A 26,827-nucleotide genomic window follows, 5' to 3' on the forward strand; every position below is an offset into this window, starting at 1 on the left:
TTTTCACACAAATCTCATGTTAGCATGCAAAATATTCGTGATTTAGGGTTCGAATTACTAGAACACTCTCCTTATTCAGCAGATTTGGCTGCGTCCGACTATCATCTTTTTCCTCAACTGAAAAAAAGTTTGAAAGGTCGTAAATTTTATTTGGAGGTCTGGTTTGAAGAGCAAGAAGAAACATATTTTTAAAGGTCTAGAGACGGTGCAGGTTCGCTGTAATAAATGTATTCATTTAAGAGAAGAATTTGGTGAGTAATAAAATATTTTGTAATTTAGTTTGGTTCTATAGTTGGCTAAGAATTTTTCAATATATCCTCGTATTAATATCGATTTTTAATACAACCGTATATTGTGATTTCCAATTCTGACTCAATTAAATGTCCTGCGACCACATTGGGTACAAGTTGTCAAGAAGAAATAAATTTCTAGAAATTGTTTTCAATGTATTGGAATTGATCATGACTTGAAATTAATATATAAGTGGACTCTGCTTACTTAAATAAATGAAGATCACAAGAAACAATGAGTGGTGTTTCACCTCGATATTTTCTGATTTAATGGGCAATTTTTTGCCGATATCGGACCTTCTACGTCGAATATTACATTTTATTCCTAAATATTGTTGATTTATGTTATTATCTTATAATACAGACCATAGCTTCGCACGAGAGAAAACGGTCTACCCTGAGGTACGAAATACACACAACAAATAATATATTCGGAATCCCTTCTTCATCAAGGCTTATTACTACTTCCATCTATAGACCTTCTGATGCGAGCGAACATTGGATGTTACACGTTTCGAATGTGGGATAATGCACGTGTTATTGGAGCAGGTATACAACCAGCGGTAACCAATATTTTAAGTAGGATTTAGCTATGAATCTTCTGCAGTCCATTTCTACAATACCTATTCCTTAAACGTATCTAGTAATACTTCAATTAGTTAATTTCCGTTATTAATAAACCCAGCATATTGTAGAACAAAGAACGTAATATTTCTGCAATACATCGTCGTGCTATTAGCGTGCCTCTAACAAAATACTTGTTCAAACATCACTTAGCGACCTCCATAAGCAATCATTAGTGATCAAGTATAGGCATCATACTGTTTTTCGGCTCATCTCTTCCATCATAACTATACAGACACATTCTAGTCTACGTAAAAAATACAACAACTGTCCACTCAACAAGTTTGAGTCTACATCTGCTAAAGGGTCCTTCAGCAGGATTGTAAGCTGTCAAATCACTTTTTTTAACTGTACGTCCAAAATGTAAACTGCTGTTTTATGAGCTTAACGATGGCTGCTTTAGAGGATTCTAGCCGATTTCTTTTGATTTTGTTGTGCAGTAATCTTGAGATAACGATACTTTTGAGCTGTAGTTTTTCGTTTGGCACTGGTAGGTACGAACAGATCTCCTGACACATCTGTGGTGATCTTTGTGCTATTGAACTAATAATATTCAAATGTTTCCCTATAACTTATCAACTTTTTCCAATTGCCAGTAAATTTCCAATTCCAATAGTTCTTCGATGATTTTTATTCATTGTTAAGATTTAAACGTAACCATATGTATGCTACTTTTGTACAAATTTACATCTCAAACTTTAAATCGATATAAATGTACAAAAGAAAACGTTTCAAATCACTATAAACGTACATACAGTTGTCGAAATGTTCAATCAAACGATCGGTGCTTGACAGTTAACTGACTGTTGTATCCTTTCCATGATTCCAAGAAATTATGTATCCCATGTACAGGGCCGATAAGGTTCAGTAAACATATTAAACCGTTTTCTTCTATTGAAATGTGAAAATTTATAATTTTACCAATTTATAGAATGTAGCGTTTTCTCTAACTCGCGGTGTATATAGGGTGTTGCGTGTAAAGGTTTGATTAAAAGTAATGGTGAGTACAGTTATGTTAAGAATTTGAAATTAAGCCTAGTTTATCGAGTCCATCGCTGGTTTGGTATTTGCATTGTGTAAACAGTTTTGCAAGTCAAGCCAGCGCTGGCTGCCAACACAGGCAAGAATAGAGCGCTCGTCTATTTTTCAAGCCAGTGACCTCCGCCTGTATACCCCTCGACCTCCGCACCAGCGTTGCGGGCACGTGAAGACGCATCACGTCAGTTACTGACTAAAGTCCGTACGTTGTGTGTGTATTTGTTTTTTTTTGGATTTCAGTGACGAAATGCCAAAAAAATTCAACGAAGAGGATAATTTAAAATTCGTACAACTTTATAGAGAGCACGAATGCTTGTGGGCTAAGTGATGCATACAAAAATATAAAAATAGGCACTTCGGCTCTGGAACAACTTCGTGTAGGAATGAATATAGAAGATCGTTTCCATAACGCCTAATATCAGGTGTTTTTTCTATTTTAAAACAATGTGTGTTTCATTTAAGCCTCCTTAATAAACTTTTTTAATGTTTCATAAATTTCTCGATAACTTCTAGTATGGATGGCTTAGGAACACGGTAAAAATTACTCAGGCTTCGATAAATCATTTCAGTTGCAAAGAACGATAACGTTACTTCTAATTTTATTTTTGCTGGTAATGCATCTCTCATCAAAGTTATCAGCAGTATCCCGCAACGCCAACCTGTACTCAGAAGGATCTGCTAATCTTAGTTGTTTCAGCAACAAAGCAGGAGCTCCAGTTTTAGGCCTATCGCTTAACCATTTTCTTATTCAAAGTTGTTTCGCTTTTTTTCCTAATATATCAATCACCTCTTTTCTTAATAGTGCAGAGATGTTCTTCAAACATTTCTTTTTCAACAGACTTTGCCACGAATTTATCATTTTTTAACTTGAAACGTTTGCACATCCGAAGAAAATCCGTAAATGAATGACCTCGGGACTAGCGCCAGCATTAGTGGCTTCTTATAAACTCAGCTTTACGAAACTGAAGATTTTGGATAGCGCTGAGTTCAAATATAATGTTCTGAATGTGGCACATCAGGTTATACCGAAAGTAGAGGACAACTTTGTGATTCCAATGAGAACCTGATATTTTTCGTTTTCTTTTCAAATTCTATATGGAATTTTAGATAAAATTCGTGCACAGCGACGTGGAATCGTAACCGATAAACATGAAATGCTTGCATACAAACAAAAATAACTAACTATATATTTAAAAAGCAAAGTTTTACAATGAGTGCTCAAAATAAGCACTATCTAATTCTAAACATTTATGAATCCTTTTTACTAAGTTATGTCTCGTAATTCTGGAAATATGGTCGGTGTTGGAGAATTAGAAGCAATTAAGAATTATATCTTTCTTTGGTCAATACCTGATTTTTAATGTAACATCATATACCAAAATTTAGGGAGCGGGCTGGCCAAACAAACTGGCTCTGATTGGCAATCCATCTACCGTCAAACATGTCGTAAAGATGCTGAGCAGCACGCAGAAATTTATGAGGAGGTTCTCCATTTTGCTGATATCATGGTAAAACCATTTCTTAATGTGTGTAAAGATAGTCGTATGACTTCTTCTAAAATGTGGCAATATCTCTCACCATTTTAATCATAAAATGTTAATGTTAAAATTATATCTTCTATTATAGTACAACTACAACTATCTTGGATATAACGTTTTCTACTAATATGTAGATAGTAATAAGACCAAAAATGGGAATGATGTTGATTAAATAATCCATTTTCGCCAAACTTTGCTTCATCACACCATCAGACTTTCATTTGAAACATTAAAAGTCAGTATCTTATTTGTGTAAAATTATAAAGCGACAAACTTTGTGATTCATCCTGTATAATTTCAGTAAAACACTAGTTCCATGAGGACAATCAAGAAGTTCCAAAACTGATTAGTGCATGCAATCCAATTTGAATTTACTCCGATGCAACAAATTAAAAGTAATAGACTACCAACAAATAATAACGAAGAGTAGTTGTGTTTACGACTGCAGAAATTTACAGTAAGAATTTATTATCTGCAATTTTTCCACGGCGTTTATGACTATGCACCAGACATAAAGTAATTGCGATTCTTCCGGTAAATTAGTTCGTGTTTCAATAAAATATGTAATATGTACCTGTAATAAACTAGAGCCGATTTTAATTGTTATAGGTTGACGTACGTTTTTCTTTTGAATGAATTAAACTGACAAAGGTCGTGTATACAAACTTTTAATTGCGCCAAAAAAGTTTACATGATATACCGGGTGGGTAACTAAGAGCAGCCGTCGGCCATTTCTCAGGATTATATTACTGCTTCAGGGAAAAAAACTATCACAAATGTGGCCCCGAGAACCACGTGAACATTATTTTTAGAATTGTAAGTCCACCACTGGAGGGCGTATTTGAAAATATGAAATTGAAAAAGCAATATTTTCTTAGAATTCACCCAAACCAATTCACCCTAACCAAACCCAAAGTTAAGTAGCACTTTATATACAATTATCAATTTCTTTCAACAAATTCCAAACATTTTTCATTTCTCAACTTTTAGTATATCACTTCAACTAGTGGCTAGGGGGGAATGAAAAATGTTGGGAATGTTATGAAAAAAAAACGCTTATCTTATTCTTACAATCATATGATCTCTTGTCGTGGGACTATTAGTGAGGACTTTTATTCGGCCCCACAAATAAAAATATAAGTTAGGTCTGTAGATCTAGTTGGCCGAATAAATAAACTTCCACCTAATAGGGTATGTTTGATCGGGCATTTTTTAGATCAAACGAATAGCTAAGGGTATGTCTTCTAAAAAAAATGACAATTCGTTGGTCTGTAAACGTGAGGTGTGGGATTCTAGGCGTCCAAATAATTGAAACATTTGTTATAGACAGTTAATAGAGAAAGATACTTAGACTTTTTAACATAAGAACTGTCATTTCTTTTAGGAGACATACCATTAGCTATTCAACACGTTCTAAGAACATTTTCCGTATATGCTCGGCATTGTTTAAATCAAACATAAACGAGAGGTGGATAGGACGTGGAAGTTTATTTATTCGAATACCCAGATCTCCAAGACCTAACACCAATAGACTCACGACAAGATATGAAAGGATTAAAAGAATACTACAAGCAATAAGAAGTATTTCAATGGCAGAAATTGAAACTGCTGTCCTATCCACCTTCCAGGGACTGATTTCATGTATAGAAAAGGAAAGACATTTTGAACACCTAAGGCGTCACTAATAACATAGATAGTTATTTAACTTGTTGATTGTTACATTTGCTACATGGTTTATTAATTGATTTGTTCTTATTGTGAATATTAGCTTTACATTTAGCAGCAATAAGATTATTATGAGAACAGTTTACATTACGTTTGAAGAGAATTTCTCGCCCTTCATTCTTAAACTTTTATGGTTCAATTTTAATTTATTATGAGACATCACAATATCCAAAATATATGAAACAACGCCTCCAGCTTATTCATATACTTTGTATTGCAGCTCTTTCAAAGTTTATAAAAATCGGATAAGAGAAATCAGAATTATAGGCAATTATTTAAAGTCTCTCTTCCACCTTCTATTTAAAGAGATATACTAAAAATTGTGGCATAAAAAATGCGCAGAATTTGTTGAGGAATTCGATTATTGTAAAATGCCACATCAAAAATATTGCTTTTTCAATTTAATATTTTCAAAGCCCTCTAGTGGTGGACCTAAAATTCTGAAAATAATTTCCATGTATTTGTCGGGACCGCTTTCATTATAATTTTTTTTCCTGAATGGGTAAAAGAATTTAACTACTAGAATTCACAACAACCACCGAATATTTCTTTAAAAATAAAGTTTTTCAAGTTCTAAATCTTCAAAATACTCCACTGATGTCTTAGCATCCAAATCACTGAGAATCTTTTGTTGTTCGAATAATTTATTTACTGTTTTTTAAATTTGAAGTCCGCTTCTGATTTAGATCAAACGGCTTGTAATATTTTTCAAACACTAGTCGTTTATTTGTAATTTTACGCCCCCATCCAGAGACTTCCACAATAATTGGTATTTGGTCTCGGTTAAAGTTCTTACATACAACTGATACTCATAGAGGACGAAATATTAGTATTGATTTGACTTTTTAACGAAATGCTATGGATTCAAATTAAGGAATGGACTAAGTGACTGTACAACAGAAGTGACTGCTGAGCCACAATAATTAATTTGATGAAAATATTTCTAACAAAAAACCTATTGGACATGTTACATATTACAAATAGTATTCCATTTCGCTCTCTTCTGTTCCAATTGCCATTAAAAGTGATGACTCTATAAATTCTTTATATTCTTCCATTCCACTAGTTTACACGGTTTTTATACCCCGGCTGAAAGTTAACAATTATTGTTAATCTAGATGAGAATTAGCCAGAAAAAATAATAAATATGTTTTGCCACGTGTGGTTGTAGAAATACTTTATTACTTATAAAACTTAATTGACTTAATATGAGCAATGGAAAAGTAATTAAAAATGACAGATACAATAGTAAGTCCCTAACATACTTTCATCTCCAAACTCCTGATGAATTACTTAAAAAATCTTCAAATCTTGATAAACACGCTTACTCTTTTCATCCATCCAACAAATGTCAAACATTTTTTAATGAGTCAGTCACAAGATTTTTATAATTTCACTACTTTTAACTCCCAATACTCTTCGACAATGTTTTAGATTGCCATTTGAGCACCTTTTTAATTGTCATTGAGAGATTATGAAACCGAAGGTATTCACGATTCTGTGAGTTAACAAATATTCCCTTTTACAGTTTCCCTTGTGTAACATTTGGAAATATTGTTAGCAACTTCCAGAATGTATCACTTGTCTAGCGCCTTTTTTTCATCAATCACAGTTCAAAATGGATTAATTTTGTCCGGAGTATTCTAGTTTCGAATAGGTCCTTCATTTTTCACAAAATTATGCTGTCCTGCAGACAAAGGTAACAAGAAAATTTGCTAATTCAAGCTTCTGGAACCAATAACAAACTGAAGACTTTAGATTAGAAAAATCAACGAAGCGCCATTCTGTTTTAATATAATTTTGATTCATAGACATATGTGATTAAACAATGACAGATGGTTGAAGTTACGTTCTACAATGTTCGCGATAAAAGCGAGCAAATATCGATTTGTATCACGTGATCATAGGTTTTACAGATTGATCGTGGAAATGGCCAAACAAGGATCGAATAACGAAAAAAAAATATGAATGGAAGTCAACAGTAGTTGAAGTAGAAGTAAATAATTTTTCGGAAGTACTTCCACTTCGTCTTCTTCATTTTTAAAACAATCCAATGCAAACGCATTATGTGAAGCTACAACTTTTTCCAATGTTCGCATTGAACTTTCGTAAATACAAAAACAACACACAACAGTTAATAACAATCGAATGAAATTGCTAATTTGCAAGCACCGAAACGTCAAAAGTCAAAACAAATCTGAGAACTCTCTTTCAGGATTCGGAGCGGAGCGAAATTTCATAAATTCATATAATTGAACGTTAACCGAGCAGTGAGATCGAAATAAAGTGAATTGCCAACCGAACAATCAGAATCTTCAGATGTACATAACCGAACGCAGTAAAATAAGATAGTACTTTAGAAATGTGACAGATGAGATCATGAAACATATGAGAGAAGACACATTATAAGGCTGACTATTTCCTTCGAAAAATTTAAGCCAACCAAAAAGCTGTAATATTTTATGTTTACCTAGCAACGATCAAATTTCAGAGATAATACTGCACTAGTGCAAATTATCGATAATTTGCACTAGTGCCACATTTTCGTCTAGGATTAATAAACATCATTTGGTTTTAATTTTATATTTTAAGAAAAGGAACAATTATTGTTTATTTTAAATTAAATTTTTCTCAGGAAATAGTCTGCCAAAATGCCCTCTCGTGCATGTCAAATTGTCTCATAATTTCCTCTCGTGCGCATTCGCGCACTCGAGAAAATTAAATTATCGACAATTTGACATGCACTCGGAACATTAATATTGATAATCGTTGACGCTATTGACAATTAATAAATGACTCAGATGACAGTTGACAGATGCTAGATTTTCCTCACCACAATGGTTTCTAGTATTCGGGTCACCTTTAGGACATATGATGGCACAAAGATATATAAAGTAGAGCAACATGTAATGCTAATAATCTCACTGATCATCAGGATCACTGCCAAGAGTCAGAACTAAATGTTGCCATTGAAGATGAGCAAGAATGTATATCTGAATAGTTAATACAAGCAGCAATTTAATAATTGTTCCTTAAAAATGTATAATTTAACAATCATTTAAATTAAATGAGATGAAAGTTTATCATCTGCTTATTAAATATATAATTTAACGTGTACTAATTTAAAGCGTACCGGGTGGGTAGATTATATTGCACGAAAGTGTAGTGATGCGGAAGTTCATAGATAAGTACATTAGAATCACACGTGAAATTGCATCAGTTGATAACACAAAGACTAATAATTAAACTAAAACTGATTGATGTGTATTATGTATTAAAAGCTTCCTTTCTATCGAACGCAGCAAATTAAAAGTGATAGGATGCCAACAAGTACTATAGAGTTGAAAAGAGAATGAAGAACGTTGTACGGTGGACTACATTTTCCATGAATGACTATACACCATATAAATTGATTGCAGTAAATTATAATTTACGCTTTTTTAGGATGGAAGGGAATACAAACGGGATTAATCCAAAGCGTATTTATAAACATAATACAATATAGATTGATAATAGTGCATATCACAACTCATTATATTGCAGCTAATGCAACTCATTGGAAAAAGTGAACAGTGGATCATTGAAAATATTAATATCATATTAGTTACAAACTAAGTTGAAGTATTTACGGAACCTATATAAAGGAACATTTTGATAATAATTAATTGGTAGCAGAATAAGCTATGAAAGGGAAAGGTTTGGAGGGTGCTTGGCTAGTTAACTAAGATTCCGAATCATAGAAAATAGAGAGTAATCCACTCGGCTTCAGTCCTCGAAGTGAACCACTACCAATCTAGGTCGAAATTGCCCGTACTAATTTAACCTAACCTAATTGCTATACAAAATTAGTATTAGAAACCTTATAACTTGAATAATACATTCAATGAGGATGGTAATCTCGTTGGAATGATTAATATTATTAACAATTTAACATATTATAAATTCATGTTTAACCCAATTGGAACAATATGATAATTAGGAAACAATTACTTCTTGCGAGAATTTATGAATTCATTTTGGATACGGTCAAGTCTATCAATGCAATCAATACTTTGAGCATTTCAAATTATTGGTTCGAAACTTAAGACACTGTTTTCGTGAATAAAGATCGCAATGAACGTAAAGTTCATAACAAATTTTGATAACAGCACCCAATGTCCTATGAAAATTTTGAATAGACTCAATATTAGTATACTAGGGATTAGCGAGATGAGATGGCCGGGCAACTTTAGACAGAAAATAATAAAATATTCTTTTCTGGGGAAAATTCACAAAAATAGAGTAGCGTTCATATTATTTCTAGAATTCACACATACTGTGCATATCGTAATATTGTCATTGCAGTGGGTAATAATGTGGCAATTAGAAACATTGTCAGTATGAATATTATGCAAGTATATGCACCAACTCAGGACCATAATGAATATGAGACTGAAAAATTCTGCTATGATATAGATCAAGTACTTAAATTAACGAAAAATACGATATAATTATTATACTAGACAACATTCGAAGTTACTCGAGCCAAAAATGTTGTGCATTCTATTGGTAGCGCCTCAAACATGAAAATATCAGTTTTTGTCATTCAATATCGTTTCAATATTTTTTCTATGTCACGCAAATGTGTTGATTCTCTCGACTTATTTTGTTATATTTTGCGGTGAATATTCACCTAATAGCTGAAAAGGCTATTTTAGATCTTTGATTAAGTGCTATCGTGCATATTTCAACCTGGATATTCGCAACTAGGATAAATATTGGGTGCTACATATCTGCTGTATTTCATGTCACAGAAATTTGACCTGTTGGTTTATTGAACAATATAAGCGACTGTTATTTTTGCTTGACCAATATAAAAGACTTTTCGAGGCAATCAAAGCAAATGGTATATTACACGGAAGTGTCTTCTGTAACAAAAATAATTGCACATTTGGAAGAAGTTCCTGTGTCTTCTCCAGTTCATGGTGTTAAAGAAAGTTCAAGCAGTTCTAAAAACGAAGAAATTAAAATGATACCGTTGAGGTTTCTAGAAATGGGGGTATTAGAAACAAGTAGTTGATATTTCATAATCAAACAAAGCTAGTCACTGAATTTTCCTATTTTAGATTTACAGGAAGATGTTGAAATCTAAAAAACATTCCATTTAGAGATACTTTGAATTTGTCGGTTGCGATGTTACGTTGATAGGATTTAGTAAAGAATGTATGGTGTTGAATCAATTTATCGATAAATTTCACCATTATAAACCTAATGATAAAAACGAATAGAATATATTGAAAAGAGTCAAAACCATATATTGGTTAGACGGAGAACATTCAGGTGGAAAAATGCCTGTATAACTTCCTTAGGTTGTTAATAACATTGATTTAGACTGGAAAAAGTTCTAAAAATAAATTTGTTGGTATAAGCATCTACGTTCACGTATCTCCTTATCAAGTAGCAGAAATTCGTGGACCGTGGATTAAATACAGGTATGAGGGAAAAAATTTTACAGACGGACTGAAAAAATTTGGTGCAAATATAAATAGAATAATTTATTTCTTTAATGATCCTTTGAGTGTACAGACTCACTTTAACGTCCTAAAAGCGTTTAAAGAAGTTAATAAAGGTACTTACATTACATAGTTTTCTGTACACTAATATATTTATATTTGAAAGCTTTTATACTTTGTACCATAAGTATGAATAATTATTTATTGATACATTTAATTTCTTTTTTGATGTTTTGTGTTTATTTTTGAAATTTGAATGAAATAAATGTTAAATATATAAAATTTTCGATAATAATATATATTAGCTTACACCCCTTCGATTTCGTTATAATTTTAGTATGTTATAGAGAAAATTATGCTGGACAAGAATTTACATAGTCGCGGAAACCAATCCCCTCAGGTACTTTTTTACGTTTGAAGAATCAAATAATAATAATAATAACCTAACCTATCCTATAAATTGTAATAAATTTTAGGTTAGGTTATTATTCTTATTTGATACTTTAAACGGAAAAAGTACCTGAAGGGATATATATATGTACAGGGTATCCCACGACGAGTTGAAACTATCTGTATATGGTAAAATACTTATAGTAAAATCATGAAAATTTCTACGTTTCGGTTTTCGGATACGATCTTTTAATCTAAAGTATTTTCAAAGATGGCCAACTTCCGATTCTACCAGAAGCCGACTGTAATATTAAATGATATTAAATGTTTTCTGTAAATTTTTAGAGATGCAGGTGTTGTCTAAATTTCATTTATTCGTTATTAAATTGAGAACGAGCTATTTTAACGATTTTCAAAAGTATCAACAATTGACTAATGACAGTTAAATAAGTGTCATTTATTGTGAAGCCTATTAAAAGTACACTTAAAAAATTAAAACTTGTTAAAAAATACGATGATAATTAAATTAAAAGCTCCAATATCTCGGAAACGACTAAAAGTTGGAATAGGATTAGTAAATACAATTTGATTTGATTTTTTTACAGACCTTGACAAGATAAAGAAAAATACTTTTTTATTTCTTAATGCTTGTATCAACGCGTCAAAATAAAATTTAGACCACACCTGCATCTCTAAAAATTTACAGAAAACATTTAATATATGTATAACGGTAAGGTTTGGGCATAGGAAAGTATACAAGGATTTGCCTTATTTTTCACCCCTGAATGCATTAAATAGAAAAAACTGGGTGGTTCTGTTTAAAAAAATAAAGAAATTTGATATTTATGAAGTTAAAATTTGAACACTTTTATACACACCCTGTATAAAATGAAAAATTTTTCAACATAGATTCAAATACGTCTTTCACATCTTTAAGAGTATCCTCGTGAAAAAATAATTTATAAGGATCTGCAACGGTCAAATTTTTTACAAAAAATTAATTAGTTAAAAACTATGCATTTTTCGAAAAAGTATTTCAGACAAAAGTATACTAAAATTTTACATAGAGGTACTAATATACAGGGTGCTCTAATTAGAAAAAAAAAACAAAATTACAGTCGATTTCTGGTAGAACCGGAAGTCGGCCATCTTTGAAAATATTTTAATTAAAAAGATCGTATCCGAAAACTAAAACGTAGAAATTTCCATGATTTTACTTTAAATATTTTGCCATATACAGATAGTTTTAACTCGTCGGGGGACACCATATATAGAGATATAGATATTTATATTTAGGGCGCGGGAACCATCCCTCTCAATCAATCTCAAACTCTTTTTAATCTTTATTATTTATTTTCTATAAGAATTTCGAATTTCATGATATATAAATAATTTTGTGTTGCATAGTGTTATTAGGGAAGACCAGAATGCCAAACTAGGAAATGAAAAGTGGAGCCAATCGTTGAAGATTTAGGTTGACACTTGGAGTAAGTTTTTGTTAGGAAAATGAAATGTTTGTTACAAATATTATATTTGGCATAGTCAGCCGAATTGGCGACTTTACATTTGTAAATCACCAGCTGACACAAAAAAAATCGTCAGAGACCAGATCGGTTACATTTGTATTAACTATAGATTCAGAAACAAAATCTCTGTCATATCCTACCCCGGTGCAGACTCACCTAACGATCACAACTTTTACTTAGGTAAAATGCAAGTATAATTGAAACAAATCAAAAGGAATCAGGTCTAGGTCACAAAACTTGGTCGGCCTTGGCCGGGTTTGGGAAAAGTGGCGAAGTTCGCCCAGGTATTCCTTATTCGTCCGGGCGGGGCCTTTCTCGGAAGACAGATAGCGGGTGATTTTACTAAATAAAAGTGAACACACAATCTGGATAAATGCCTGGACCGATCCAACTTTCCAGTCTCTCATAAATCCTCACACAGTGTGCTTCGTAAAAGAAAGACTTGAACTTTGGGACGGAAAATTAGATATTTCTAGGGACCGAAACAAAATCAGGAACAGTTGTTTGAGAAATCGTTTCGCATGTTGTCATCGTGTCCTTAAATATGTATCTTTATCTTCTCTGGAAGTCATAGCCATAAATATTCGAAAATAGTTGAAAAATTTATTATAACTATCTCGCAATTCTTAAAATAATGAGTAGAAGCAAAACTTTTGTTTTAGAATCCTTAAGACTCGCATCGGTATATTAACTAAGTGATCTAAATTTATTGACTTTCCGGTTCTTCAAGTAAAAACAAATAGATGTTTTGAATTTCTACTGAAAAGATTTTTAGAATTTAATTTGATACTAATACAAATAAGCGCTAGTGACAACAAAAAACTTATAATCGATAAACCGGACATAAATGGAATGGAAGTCGGCAAAGGAACCGTCAATAGCATTTCACAAAGTCCGCACGCCGATGAAAAATGAAATTTCCCAACCTCTAAACTCCTACGGGAAAATCCGCAAGCGAAAGAAGGAAAAAAAATCCCTGCTATATATACTATTAGTTCCTTTTTCCACTTACAGAGATGGCATTCATGGATTTTCGATGTCAATTTCAGCAGATAATACAATTACTGGTAGGTAGTGTATAGAAGTACGCACAACGCGTTTTCATAATTACATTATCTGTCATTTCCATTCATGTTAAAAGCGTGGACGGTGACTGTATTCTATAAAAACGATTCTAGTGGAATAAAATTACAGTTTCGGGTTTTCCGAAAATACTAGATGACAGTACACCTCCTATTTTGCGGGGGTGTGATATCGTCCTTATTTATACGTCCTTATTTATACAGGGTGTTTCAAAAAAAGGTGATTCCGTCTCTACGATAGATAGAAAACTGAAAAATGTTTGGGGTTTGCTGAGCTATTGGAGGCATTAGTATGGAACAAACAATAATTTGATGATCATGTATTGCGGTTCTGGGACTCAAACTGATGTTTGTTTTATACTAAGGCCCCCAATAGCTGAGTACTCATAATTATTTAAGGCTTTGCCATGGAAAACTGCCATTTATTGATTGTTATAACGTTGACTCAATAATAATTAAATTTTAGAAACATTATTATTTGTTAAATTAGATATTGTTCATCAAAACGTACTCAAATTTTGATTACACTGACATGTTACTAACCTTAGACGAGTGTTTAGGAATCTCTAATGCAGCTGTCATGCGTTATGCAGAAAAGTTTCCGCGAAGAAACTTACCAAATAAAAATACATTTAAATTCATTGAACGACGTTGTGGAAAGTGAGAAATGAAAAGACAAAGAACAACAAGAACCATTAACAAAGAAAATATGATTTTAAATTTTGTTGCTCAAAATTAACAGTTAGCCCAAAGAAAGTGGTAAGTATTTGGAGGATACTTAAAGAGCAACAGCTAGATCCTTATCATTACAGACAAGTCCAAGAACTCTTGCCAGTCGATCTACCGGTTAGACTGGATTTTTGTCAAACATTATAAGAAATGACAGTATTATTTTTATGAACGAGGCCACTTTTACGCGAAAAGATATGTGTAACTGTCATAATGCACACTACTGGTGTGATGCGAATCCACATGTCAAAAGTTATCACATTACCAACAATCATTTAAAGTCAATGCTTGAGCAGCAACTTTAGGTAACAAATTGATAGTTTATCACATTACACCTGGAAGTTTAAATGGTGATATGTACCTAGATTTGTTGAGCAATTACTTATTAGTAACCATTTTCTGATTCGATGGATTGGTAGAGATGCAGAGGCTCCGCTTTATTGGCCTTCTCGGTCATGCGATTTTAATACCACAGTTTGGTCGTATCTTAAAGAAAAATGTATGCTATAGAGGTAATTTCATCTCAAAAATTGAAAGACAGAATTCAACTTTAATGACCTCTTAGCTGACTCCTAACGGTTTAGAAGATTAAGGAGTCCTTTAGAAAAAAGGCTAGACTTGTGTATTCGTGAAAAATGATAACATTGTTAACACCTACTCTAACTGAATTCTATTTGATATTACCGGTCAATTTTTCATTTATCATTACTTTATACAAGCATCGGTTATTACTTCATTATTTTCGAATCAAAATATTCCGAAAACGGTACACAGTATCGAGTTTTATCAAGAGTACCTTTTTGGTGTACTTGAAAATTTTCTTAATAAATCAATATTGAAAATGTGATATTCAATACTACTTGGTACGGACCATGTAACAAGCGCCCTCTATGAGAGTCAGACAAAAACAAATTCATTGGATGTTTCAGTTTTCAAAACATTTTCGTATAAAATGTCAATACGATGTTGCCAGTAACTATGGCAAAATCATAAAAAATGTGTATAATTTTCACTTGAAATTTTGCTTAATAAATCTAATAATGAAAAAGTTGGAGAAATATGTATCAATTTTTTTTTCAACGCCTTTTATCTTGAATACGAATGGCGTCACGAAAATTTTGAGCAAACCCGAGATATTTTTCAGTTTTCTACCTATTCTAGAGACGGGATCACCTCTTTTTGAAGCACTCTGTATACAGTGTGTACACTGTCATTGACTATGGTCATTATTATTATATTTAAAAAGATAATATGCCTAATCTAATTCGAATTACAGGAATCAAATTATAGACTGATTGAGGCCTAAAAATATTTACTTGATCCTCGTTAAAGTGTTACATAACACTGTTAAATCGTAGAAGATTTAGATGTAATAACACATATACAGTTACCGGTGCCAGTTTCAATGGCCTGCTAATTCTTGCTGGCGAAGTTCTGGATCCAGGTTGTTTGTACGAGTTAATTCAGTATCAGATCTGATCAATTACTACCTAGTTAAATTTTCTTTTTGTTCTCCTTTCTTTAAGAAGCAGTTAATTTTAATTTGTACGCCATATTTTATCAGAATTTTCCTCTCTATATGATTCAATATGCTTAAAAGTTTGTTTCACAGAATTTTATGGAAAAATAAATAGTTCTCCAATGATCAGCTTTTGCAACATAAAATTCTTATCTATCTATAAAAAATATCAAAAAGATCCGACCGCATAAGTGATATACTGAGGCGTGCTTAAAAGAAGAGCTTAGAATACCCATTAACCCATTCGCACAAGTAGTAGGTAAAAATCTAAGTATCACCAAAAAACATGTACATTTAGACTAAGAAGCAGGTTGATTAATTAAAAAAAAACATTATTAGCGTTGAATAAAATATTTAGATTGGTTTCACTGTGTTATATTTAATATATATTAAAATGTTTTTAATTTTTTTCGGATCTTAGTTTAGTTTACGATTTTTGTATTCATTTTCAGTATTTTTTCATTATTAACAATTATTTTGGCCACCATTATAGGTAGACAATACAATGTCGAATAGTAAAAAAAATTGTTAGTATGACAGTCAGTCGAGAGTTTGGACATAAAGATTGACATTTTCATTGTTAAAATGTTATTTTAAATATATTTGAGTGCATGAGGCGAGAACGAGCCAGTAAATGTTTTTATTAAACGGATTGAACAATTACTCGTAATTTGAATTCCATATTTTTTCATTTATTGCAATGAACAAGTGGGGGATGTTATAGATCATACTAGAACGAAAGAAACTGAACGTTGGACTGATGAAAGTTGATGCAACAAAACGACGAATACTGTATAACTTTTAATGTCAATTTATCTCCAATATTGGACATGATTCAGACAAATTGCGTATGTACCCTAATTATGACTATAATTGCTTATAGAGACTTCGGTGTGTTTTAATATAGCGTGGTTTCATAGCAAAAAAAAACCAATTTGGAATTATGTATCATAACCGCGGCATTATTTGGTTCACCGATCAGATCCTACCAATTATTTTGCCTTTAGTTATTGTTATAAACAACGCATCTCATCATTTTTAATATTAAACGGAATATCCAATATCAGTTTTAAGCAAGGCGAGATTTTAATATTTCAACGTATATGAAAATTAAGAACATATATATTCCTGAAAAAATTCACTGAAAACTAGTATGTTATTGATAACGTTCGCAAGACATGGACACACATACCTCATTAACCATATTATTGTGAGTTGATCGAGTTCAAGTGCGTTTTTTATTGAGCATCTGCGATTTTCTAATTTTGCATAATTATGTCTAAAAAGCTGCAATTCTATTATAACATCAACAAACACCGGAAGACGCAACACCTAGCAGATAATGCGGCGTGCAGATTTTATTGCACAGAAGACGAAGCCTCTGTCCACATTCTTTCGAAGTGTGAAAGTGTGGAACTCCAGAACACTACACCTGGAATCGCTGACGAAGATCTCTGGTAATTGAAGCCAACCTACTTTATAGACTTTTTAAAAGGAGTGGGATTAATGGATTAGCTGTAAACATTGGATTCTCCAAGTCTTATATACATGCTTCTGAATGTTTTTTGATGTTAGGTCTCTTCTGTTTTTTATTCAATAATTTTTGTGAGATATTGTTACTGACAATTTGCATATTTATATCAATCAATAAATAACCTATATCATGAACATCAAAATAAAATTAAAATAGAAATTTATTTTTTCTTTAGTCCTTACATCTCAAATGTGTAGCAGTAATTAATTAAATTATTTGTAGTTTTATTAGAATTTTCAAAATAGAACTATGAATTTTACTTAAATTATTAAGATCATTTTTATCGTTTATAGCTTTTTCGTTTTTATGAATGTGAACCATTTCTAAAAATTCTCTTTTTCGTGTATTAGATTCCGTTCCAAGATTTTTTGAATCTTTATAATTGAGTTTATGTTTTTTTGATATTATATGGTTCGTTAATGCAGTTTTATTTTTTTTATCGTATTAATGACCTTTGAGTCTTTTTTCTAAATACTGAGATGTCTACCCTATGTAGACAGCGTAGTACAAAGTACTTGATATATAATATTACTTCTTTCGTTTCTTTTATGTTTTTCGTAATGATTTGTCTTGACTTAAGGCCCCTTTCCATAGAAAATCAGTTTAAAATAAATGGTAGTAGTCGCAAACACAGATGTATGGATACTTTCTCTCTGTCGCAGTTCTAAGTAAAATGCAGACAGCGGTCATTTCTTCTTCTGTTACCTATAGTTAAAATGAATACATGGAACAAACACAAAATTCCAATGGATTTCCTCGAACACGGTGGTATTGATAGCTTCATATAAATTTCCCCACCACATTAATAATTCCACTTGTGTGATTACAATTTATCAGTCATGCATGCATATTACTTATAAAGGGGGAAATTTCACGCTTAATCTGAGCATGTTGATTCATCTAAAATACCCCAAGGCAATCATTGTGTCAGATAAGAATCACGTCATCCGTACCAAAATGGCAATAATGTAACCTAATTCTCCGTAAACCTAAAATTTCCTACTATTGCCGTTACTTCCTAACTGTAATCGGAATATTATCACCAAATAAAAAATTCAATCACATGGAAATTGAGTGATTTACACCCTCACCTTCCTTAATCCCTCTTGCTTTGGGCTTTTAACGGAATAACAGAGTAACTGATAATTAAATTGGTTTTCATACTCTGTGTAAAGTTCTAAATCATACAGTCCAATAAATAATTCAAAAAGTTGAAACTTTGAAACGTTATTTTCTGAAAATTCTTATATCTTCTATCGACTGGCTTTGAATTGCTTATTTGAGTTTTAGAAAACTAGCAGGCAAATATTGCGGTTACTGGAGATGGTCTGTTAGTTTTTCTTTAGTCAGAAACGGTTTTTTTTACTAAAAATCTAAAGTTTTGAGAATTAGTTAACATATAAAACTTATCATAAAGTTCTATTAAAGGCAGATTCTTTATTTATACTTTAGTTGAGATGAATTGACCAAATGTGTGAATCTACGATCTACTATTCTGATTAGCAGTACTGTAACTGAGCAGTGAAAATAATCAAATACCAGTAGTTTAATCTCTGCTTATTTCAAATTCCTGAAATATACTTAGAGTAGTCTTATAAAATGATCTGTTTCCGGTAAATCTTTTACCGTAATGAATGTCGGGTTTTAAGGCTTCATAAACTTTATTAAACTTACTGAAACGGCTTTCTATACAAACAAGTATTCAAAATTACATTCATAATATTGTTAATAATCTATATAATTAAACAAATCGTGAATTGTTCACTACTCAGGCCATGAAAGAAAATATATGTCCTCTTTAGATAGCCCATGCGCAATCCAATTTTGGCACCCTCTCTCTAACATATCGGCAGGTACTTCACGAATAAATTCTTCAATATTGGATTCCAGTTCGACAATCGTTGCTGGTTTATCTCTGTAGAAATTAGCCTTAATATGACCCCACAAGAAATAGTCCAAAGGCATTAAATCACACGATCTAGGCGGCCAATTGACGGGCCCCAAACGTGAGATGAACTGTTTACCGAAGGCGACTCTTAATTTGGCCATTGTTTCGCGTGCGGTGTGGCATGTGGCCATGGTTGAAACCACATATCAGGTATGTCCAATTCTTCCATTTTGGGTAGCAAAAAATCGCCAATCATCATTCTGTAGCGCTCGCTATTCACAGTAACGTTCCGGCCGACATCGCTTTTGAAGAAGTACGGCCAGATGATGCCACACCAAACAGGTATGTATTGGTAGCTCTTGCAATTCTTTCAGGCTGGTCTTCACTCCCGATATGGCAATTTTGCTTGTTGACGTATCCGTTCAAGTAGAAATGAGCTTTGTCGCTGAACACAATTTTTCGATAAAAAATCTCTCTCCAACTTTGCCAGAGCCCATTCACCAAATGTTGGACATTGTGGGAGATCGTTTGGCTTAAATTCTTGCACCAGCCGTATCTTATAAGGTTTTCTTCCCAAATCCATTCGACATTTCACGGTCATCAGTAACACTGGAGGATACATCCGCAATATTTTCTTCGGTCCTCACTATACGTTTACGTGTTAGTGGTTTGATGTCCAATAGTACAAACTGGGTTCGTAATTTAGTCACAAGCTTTCAAATAGTTCCCTCAGTAGGTCGACTAAACTGCCCATAAATCGGATGAAGTGCGCGATGCACTTTCTTAACCGAGTATGAATTTTGATAGTGAATTTCAATAGTTCGCAAGCGTTGTACGCTCGTAAGTCAATTCATGATTGAATTATAGACCAAACTGAACAAGTTTTACAATGAAACAAGACACGATTCACGCGTGATCTATCAAAAATAGTGTTGCCAAAAAGATACCAGCAAAAAAAATTAGTGTGTAATTAGTGTATAATTATATACCCGTTATTGATCTAGATCCATACACTGCGTTTTTTAAACTTAGTGGAACGGTTTTCCATAAGACATACAAGTATTTAGTGTGAGCAGCATTCATCACAAGACACACGTCAAGATGATACGCGAGTTCTTCTCAAACGTTCATCACTATTGTATGATGTTTAAATTCTGTTTCTTAATTCGGTTGACCATCAAGGCCACTGAAAACAAGCCCTGTCAGTGAGTACAGTAACGTTGCTTAAAGGATTTCTGTCCTCCAAGTTCGTCCATTATAAGAGTTAATATGTATGTTAAAGTGAAAGTTCGATCAAACACTGAATATTTCACGATCCAGAAAATATTTATCTCGTAGAGCAATCATTTATTAGTGACTTTGGCAAATGATATGTGGTATTATCAACTTGTAAGACTAGTATCCCAAAAAACCAATGAGCCCCCAAAATCATTGTTAGTGTAACCAAAGGTATAACCACTACATCTTCAAGCAGTGTGCTCTTCGGAGAAAACCACATTGATGGGTTTCCTGACCATCTAACTAGCTGCTCCATATAGCAGGAGCGAAATTACCCTCATTGCTGGCTTGATAACCAAAAAAGACGCTATTCTCATAATATAAACATCACAAACGATTCGGAATGTCGCTGGTACATGTGGCAGGCAGAAACTACAGATCACGTAATCGGTAAGTGTTCAGAATTCAAACGTGCGTGTTTGAACGCTTGCACAGGCCTTACATTTTGCCTAGTTACGTTAATAGTTTTAAGCCAAGCTGTCTGATTAGACTATCAAAAGACAACTGCCAACAATTAGAACTTGGCTTTAAACATCTCCGTTAAACTATCCACGTAATCGTTGCAGGAATTGCTAATTTACAATTAGCCTTCCAAACGCATTTCTTTAGGCTACGTTTGAACGACTCTCGTACTCACTAACTATCAAGTACTTCCTTTACAAATGCATATCTTCATAACCAACTACGGATGCTAGAGGATTTGACATTGCAACATTTCTGTTCTTATATGAGTGCAAGATCTACATACAGAATTTGTTGTCGCTTGTAGAATAAAAATCAGTGTTTTCCAACATTTTCTTATAATTGAATGAATGCTGCCAAATATGGGGATTGTTTTCTGTAGTCCACTTTGATATAAGTTACAATTATTTAGTTCTTAAAATTCTAAGACGTGTAAATGTTATTGTCTTTGATCTAAGGACTTTTGTACAATTTATTCCAAGCTAAAAATTTTGACTGAAGGCCATTAATGTAGTGGATATTCATTTTTAATTTATAGGAGATTATTTTGAAAGTAAATATATAATATTAATATGTCTAATTCGTTGTCTAATCATATAATCAATAACTATCCGCCCCTGTTGATAGTACGCCGGTAGGGTTCCGTATTCATATTACCAGTGACAATGATAAGTGTACTTCTGTTATCTTCCATAATATAACATCCAAATCGTTGCTTCAGTAATTAATTATATTGTGAAACTAAGGATCGCATTCTATTGACTTGATAATATGAAGAGAAATATTTCATAATTTTCGATTTATATTTACAAAAATGTCAGTGAACATGAATAAATTAGATTTTTTCATATTTTGAATGCGACAGTGCATACTCATAGTAATGAAAACACTAATTCGACGTTTTGTTTATTTAATCCCTTGTAGGTTACGCCAAATTGCATCGATGACGATAATGCTGTATATGATTATAATGGTGTTTCGGAGTGAGGGCAATGTCAAAAATACAGTTTTAAGTTATTCCAGAAATGATGCTTTCGTCTGCTATACTGAATAATTTTTTATTATATGAGTCCATATCAAGGAATAAAGACACAGCAATTGGATTTTATCGAATTTGTGAAATCGAGTTGTTCGATTTTATTAGAGTTTGTAGGGCTTTATGCCAGAAGGTAGAGTTGAGCAGTAAGGGAGGTGGGAGTTGCGCCCTTTTGCCCGTCTTGCTTTCCAAGAGAGAAGTCAAGATATGATTTCAAGGAAAAGCATTCCTTAGGGAATTTATGAAATAACGATGATAAATACAAAGAGTGTAAAATGGAATGTTGAGAGAAAAAAGTTGTATAATATTGATTTAGATGAGGGTTTTCTTTGTACTAGATTATAAATTAGTTATCACCGGATTGTAAAGAATGATTTCTTACTCATTGTAATATGTAAAAGTGACAAATACAATTGTTTCCAATCATAAAATAATTATTCTCCTTTTTATGATCTACAGAGTGTTTCAAAAAAACATGATCCCGTTTCAAGGTTAGATAGAAATCTGAAAAATATTTGGGGTGTGCTCGGTAAAAAAATTTTGTAACGCCAATCGTATTCAAGATAAAAAGCGTTGAAGAAAAAAATCGATACATATTTTTTCAACTTTTCAATATTAGATTTATTGTTCAAAATTTCAAGTGAACTTAAACATCATTTAATTTCACACCAATAAGGTATTCTTGATAAAACTCGATCCTGTGTACCGTTTTCGGAATATTTTGATTTGAAAATTATGAAGTAATAACCGACGATAAAGTATGGATAAAGTTATTATTATTATTATTATTATTATTATTATTATTATTATTATTATTATTATTATTATTATTATTATTATTATTGTTATTATTATTATTAATTAGTTAGGATTATGTGAATTAAAAATTTTTTATCGCGTGAATGAGACCCCATGGGTAACGGATACATTTAAAAAATTGGGACTGACGGCATTCATTCTTTGTAACTTTTCATACAAATCCAGGTTAATCAGTAAATATTGTTTTTCAAAGTTGAATAAGTATATGCACTGAGCTGAACAAACAATAATTTGATCATCATGTATTGCGGTTCTGAGACTCAAACTGATGTTTGTTTCATACTAAGCCCCCCAATAGCTGAGTAACCATAATTATTTAAGGCTTTTGCCAAGGAAAACTGCTATTCACTGATAGTTAGGATGTTGAGTCAATAATAACATTTCTGAAACCTTGTTATTTATTAAATTAGATATTGTTAATCAAAATGTACTCAAATTTTGATTTAACTGACATGTTATTAACCTTAGACTTAGACTTAAAGTGTTTAGGAATCTCTAGTTCAGCTGTCATGCGTTATGCAGAAAAGTTTCTTCGAAGAAACTTACCAAGTGAAAACACATTTACATTCATTGAACGACGTTGTCGAGAAGCTAGGAATATAAGACATAAAAAGACAAAAACATGAATCAAAATTTTGTTGATCAAAATACAACAGTTAGCCCAAGTAATGTGGCAACAAATACGTCTTCTTGAAGTATTTGGAGAATACTTAAAAAGCAACAGCTACATCCTTATTATTACAGACAAGTCCAAGATTACCACATTCTACCCAGAAATTCGAGATATTAAAAGATTTAACTCTAAATGAGCTCCACCTCCCTTTGATAGAAGCTATCGTAATTGGTTTAGTAACCATTTTCCGAATCGATGGATTGGTAGAGGTACAGAAGCTCCGATTCATTGGCCTCCCCGGTCATTCGATTTTAATCCCTTGGATTACACATTTTGAGCATATCTGAAAGCAAAACTTTATGCTACAGAGGAAAATTCACCTCAAGAATTGAAAAACAACGTCACTTTAATGACCTCATAGCTGACTCCCAACCGTTTAGAAGATTAATGGATTCTTTAGAAAAAAGGATGGACTTATCTATTCGTGAAAACGGAAGACATTTTGAACACCTACTCTAATTGATATACTATAATACTTCAACTTCCTTTATCTTGAATACGTAGGGCGTTACGAAAATTTTTTACTTAGCAAACTTCAAAAATTTTTAGTTTTCTATCTACTAGAGACGGGATCACTTTTTTTGAAACTCCCTGTATATGAATTTCAATACAATATTGCCAGTAGTTGCGGCAACATCGTAAAAAATGTGTATAATTTTTTTTCTTCAACGTCCTTTATCTTGAATACTTTCTTGTATAATTTTTTACTTAGCAAACTCACAAATATTTTTAGTTTCCTACCTATTCTAGAGATGGGATCACTTTTTTTTAAACAACCTGTATACGAATGCTTGTGTTCGAACATAAGCTGGATCCAGGTGTATATTATTCAATCAATAGTACATGTAGAAATCATTTTTCCATTTCTTTTCTTCAAAACAATTAAAAAATATCTCTACATAGAGAATTGGTTACTTGTCTGCTTACGTGTTATTAGAAGTAGTATGTGACATTTCGGACGGTTGGTAAAGTATCATTTGATTATTGTTGGATCTGTAAATGCCTCAACCCAAGAAACGGTTTTGTGGTTTAAAACAATTTCTTTTGCTGGCGTGGTGGGGCTGATAGGAGGGGTTGTTACAAATCATGGTACTTCAATAGGGAGTTAATACATGACAATTGATTTTTCAAAAATTCTTCTCTAACAAAATATGTATGGATCAAAACTATTTCGAGTACTAACACGAACATGAAAGACGCGGCTATGGGAAATCGCCTATTACCATATAAAACAGGGAAATAGTAGAAAGTTAGGTTAGAATTTGGGCTATTTAGAGAGAACACCATATGGAGGAATTTTTTGGTTAATTTCTTCCATTTTATTGATTATCATCCAACACTGTTCGTATAAAATATCTAGAAGATATTTTTAAGAGTAGGTTAGAAATTAAAAATCCAATAATAGATTAAAATTAGGTATGAAATATAAGTATAAAAGTATAAAATACGAGTGGCATTTATAAAATTAGCTTTAATGATTGTGAAGAGAAATATTTTGAGAAAATTAGATTATCTGCTGATCTCTTATTTTAGACGTCCCTATTCTCTACGGTCTACTCTATTTTAAAGTTAGAAATTATATGTGAAACAACATGACCATGACCAGGGTCTTTACCTTTACTAGCCGCAGTATTTGGATAACTTGTTCTTATTTCTAGTAATCCATAATAACTAACTCGTTGGTTAATATGTAAACTAATCAAAAATTTAAACCAGGAACTGTCACAATGTTCGTGAGAATTCCCATTCCAGATGTAGACTGAAGTTATTCAGATATCGGACGTAATAATGAGCGTGGATGATGAATTTTACCGAATTGGTTAGGTTAGGTTCACGATGTCCTTAAACAACTATATTCCCAAAATAAATTTGAAATAAGCAATAATAATTTATATAATTTATACAATTAAAATAATGTAACGAAGCGCTTCAGGAAAATTTTTAGATGTCAATATAGAAAAAGTACAAATAAAGCACAAATAAAATGTGTAAATGTCTAGCTTCGGGATATACGTGTATTAGCAAGTGCCACATTAGTGCAACTTGTTCCAATAAATCATATTTTTTTAGTTCCAATGTTTTGAAATTTATATCACTTTTGCTTGTTTTTTTACTGATATTTAAGTACTTAGTAATAGTTATGTTGTATAATATAATATATATAAAAACGAACCAATATTGGTAGCTATTTTGGTTCATCATCAAAATATTAAGATATTTGGATAGTTTTAATACTATCCAGATGGTCAGCCAAGTTAACTCTTCAACTGTAACATATACGAGGATATATAGAAAAATTCTTAGCCTTCTATAGAACGAAACAAAATTTCAATGTCAAATTTATTACTCAACATATTCTCCTCTTAACCTCCTAACCTGCAAAATCTCTAGACCTTTCAAAAAAATGTTTCTCCTTGCTTTTTTATTACCTCCTCGTTGGAAAAAAATTTAGGACCTTTTAAACTGTTTTTCAGTTGAGGAAAGAGCCAAATCTGGTGAATAAGGAATGTTTTCTAGTAATTCAAACCCTAAATCACGAATTTTTTGCATGGCAACATGAGATTTGTGTGCAGGGGCGTTGTCCTGCGAAAACAAAACACCTTTGAATAGCTTTCCTCATCTTTTTTCTTTAATTTTTCCCGTATAGTGGTCAGTAATGTCGAATAGTAATGTCCAGATATTGTTCTAGCCTTATCCAAAAAATTAATCATGATTACTCCATGGCAATCCCAAAAAACTGAAGCAAGAACTTTTCCAGCAGATTTTTGGACACGAAACTTCTTAGGTCTTGGAGAATCAAAATATCGCCATTACATCGATTGTTGTTTTTTTTTTCTGGATCGTAGAAATGTACCCAAGTCTCATCCATAGTAACAATTCGGTTTAAGAAGTCTACATCATTTTCAAATCGAGCACAGATCGAATGCGATGCTTCTACCCTTGTACACTTTTGGTCAACATTCAAACATTTGGGGATCCATTGTGCAGCAATTTTTCGTGAACTTTATGATGAACGCGTTTCTGATGAAATATTCAGTGCTTCAGATAACCGTTTTAGTCCAATTCGACGGTCTGATAAAATCATGTCATGAACTGCATCGATATTTTCGGGAAATGACACAGAAACTGGCCTTCCCGATCGAACATCATCTTCAATGAAAAATTTACCTCTTTTGAAGCTTGC

The 26,827-nt window shown here is 32.4% G+C and overlaps 1 protein-coding gene across 6 annotated transcripts in view; it reads right to left on the bottom strand.

Moving 5' to 3' along the window:
* LOC130450265 (brain tumor protein) overlaps window positions 1-26,827 on the bottom strand; it is a 421,334-nt gene that overhangs the window by 224,523 nt on the left and 169,984 nt on the right. The gene's annotated exons all lie outside the window — the stretch shown is intronic.

Source organism: Diorhabda sublineata, chromosome 11 (assembly GCF_026230105.1).
Source record: "Diorhabda sublineata isolate icDioSubl1.1 chromosome 11, icDioSubl1.1, whole genome shotgun sequence".
Classification (NCBI taxonomy): Eukaryota; Metazoa; Arthropoda; class Insecta; order Coleoptera; family Chrysomelidae; genus Diorhabda; species Diorhabda sublineata.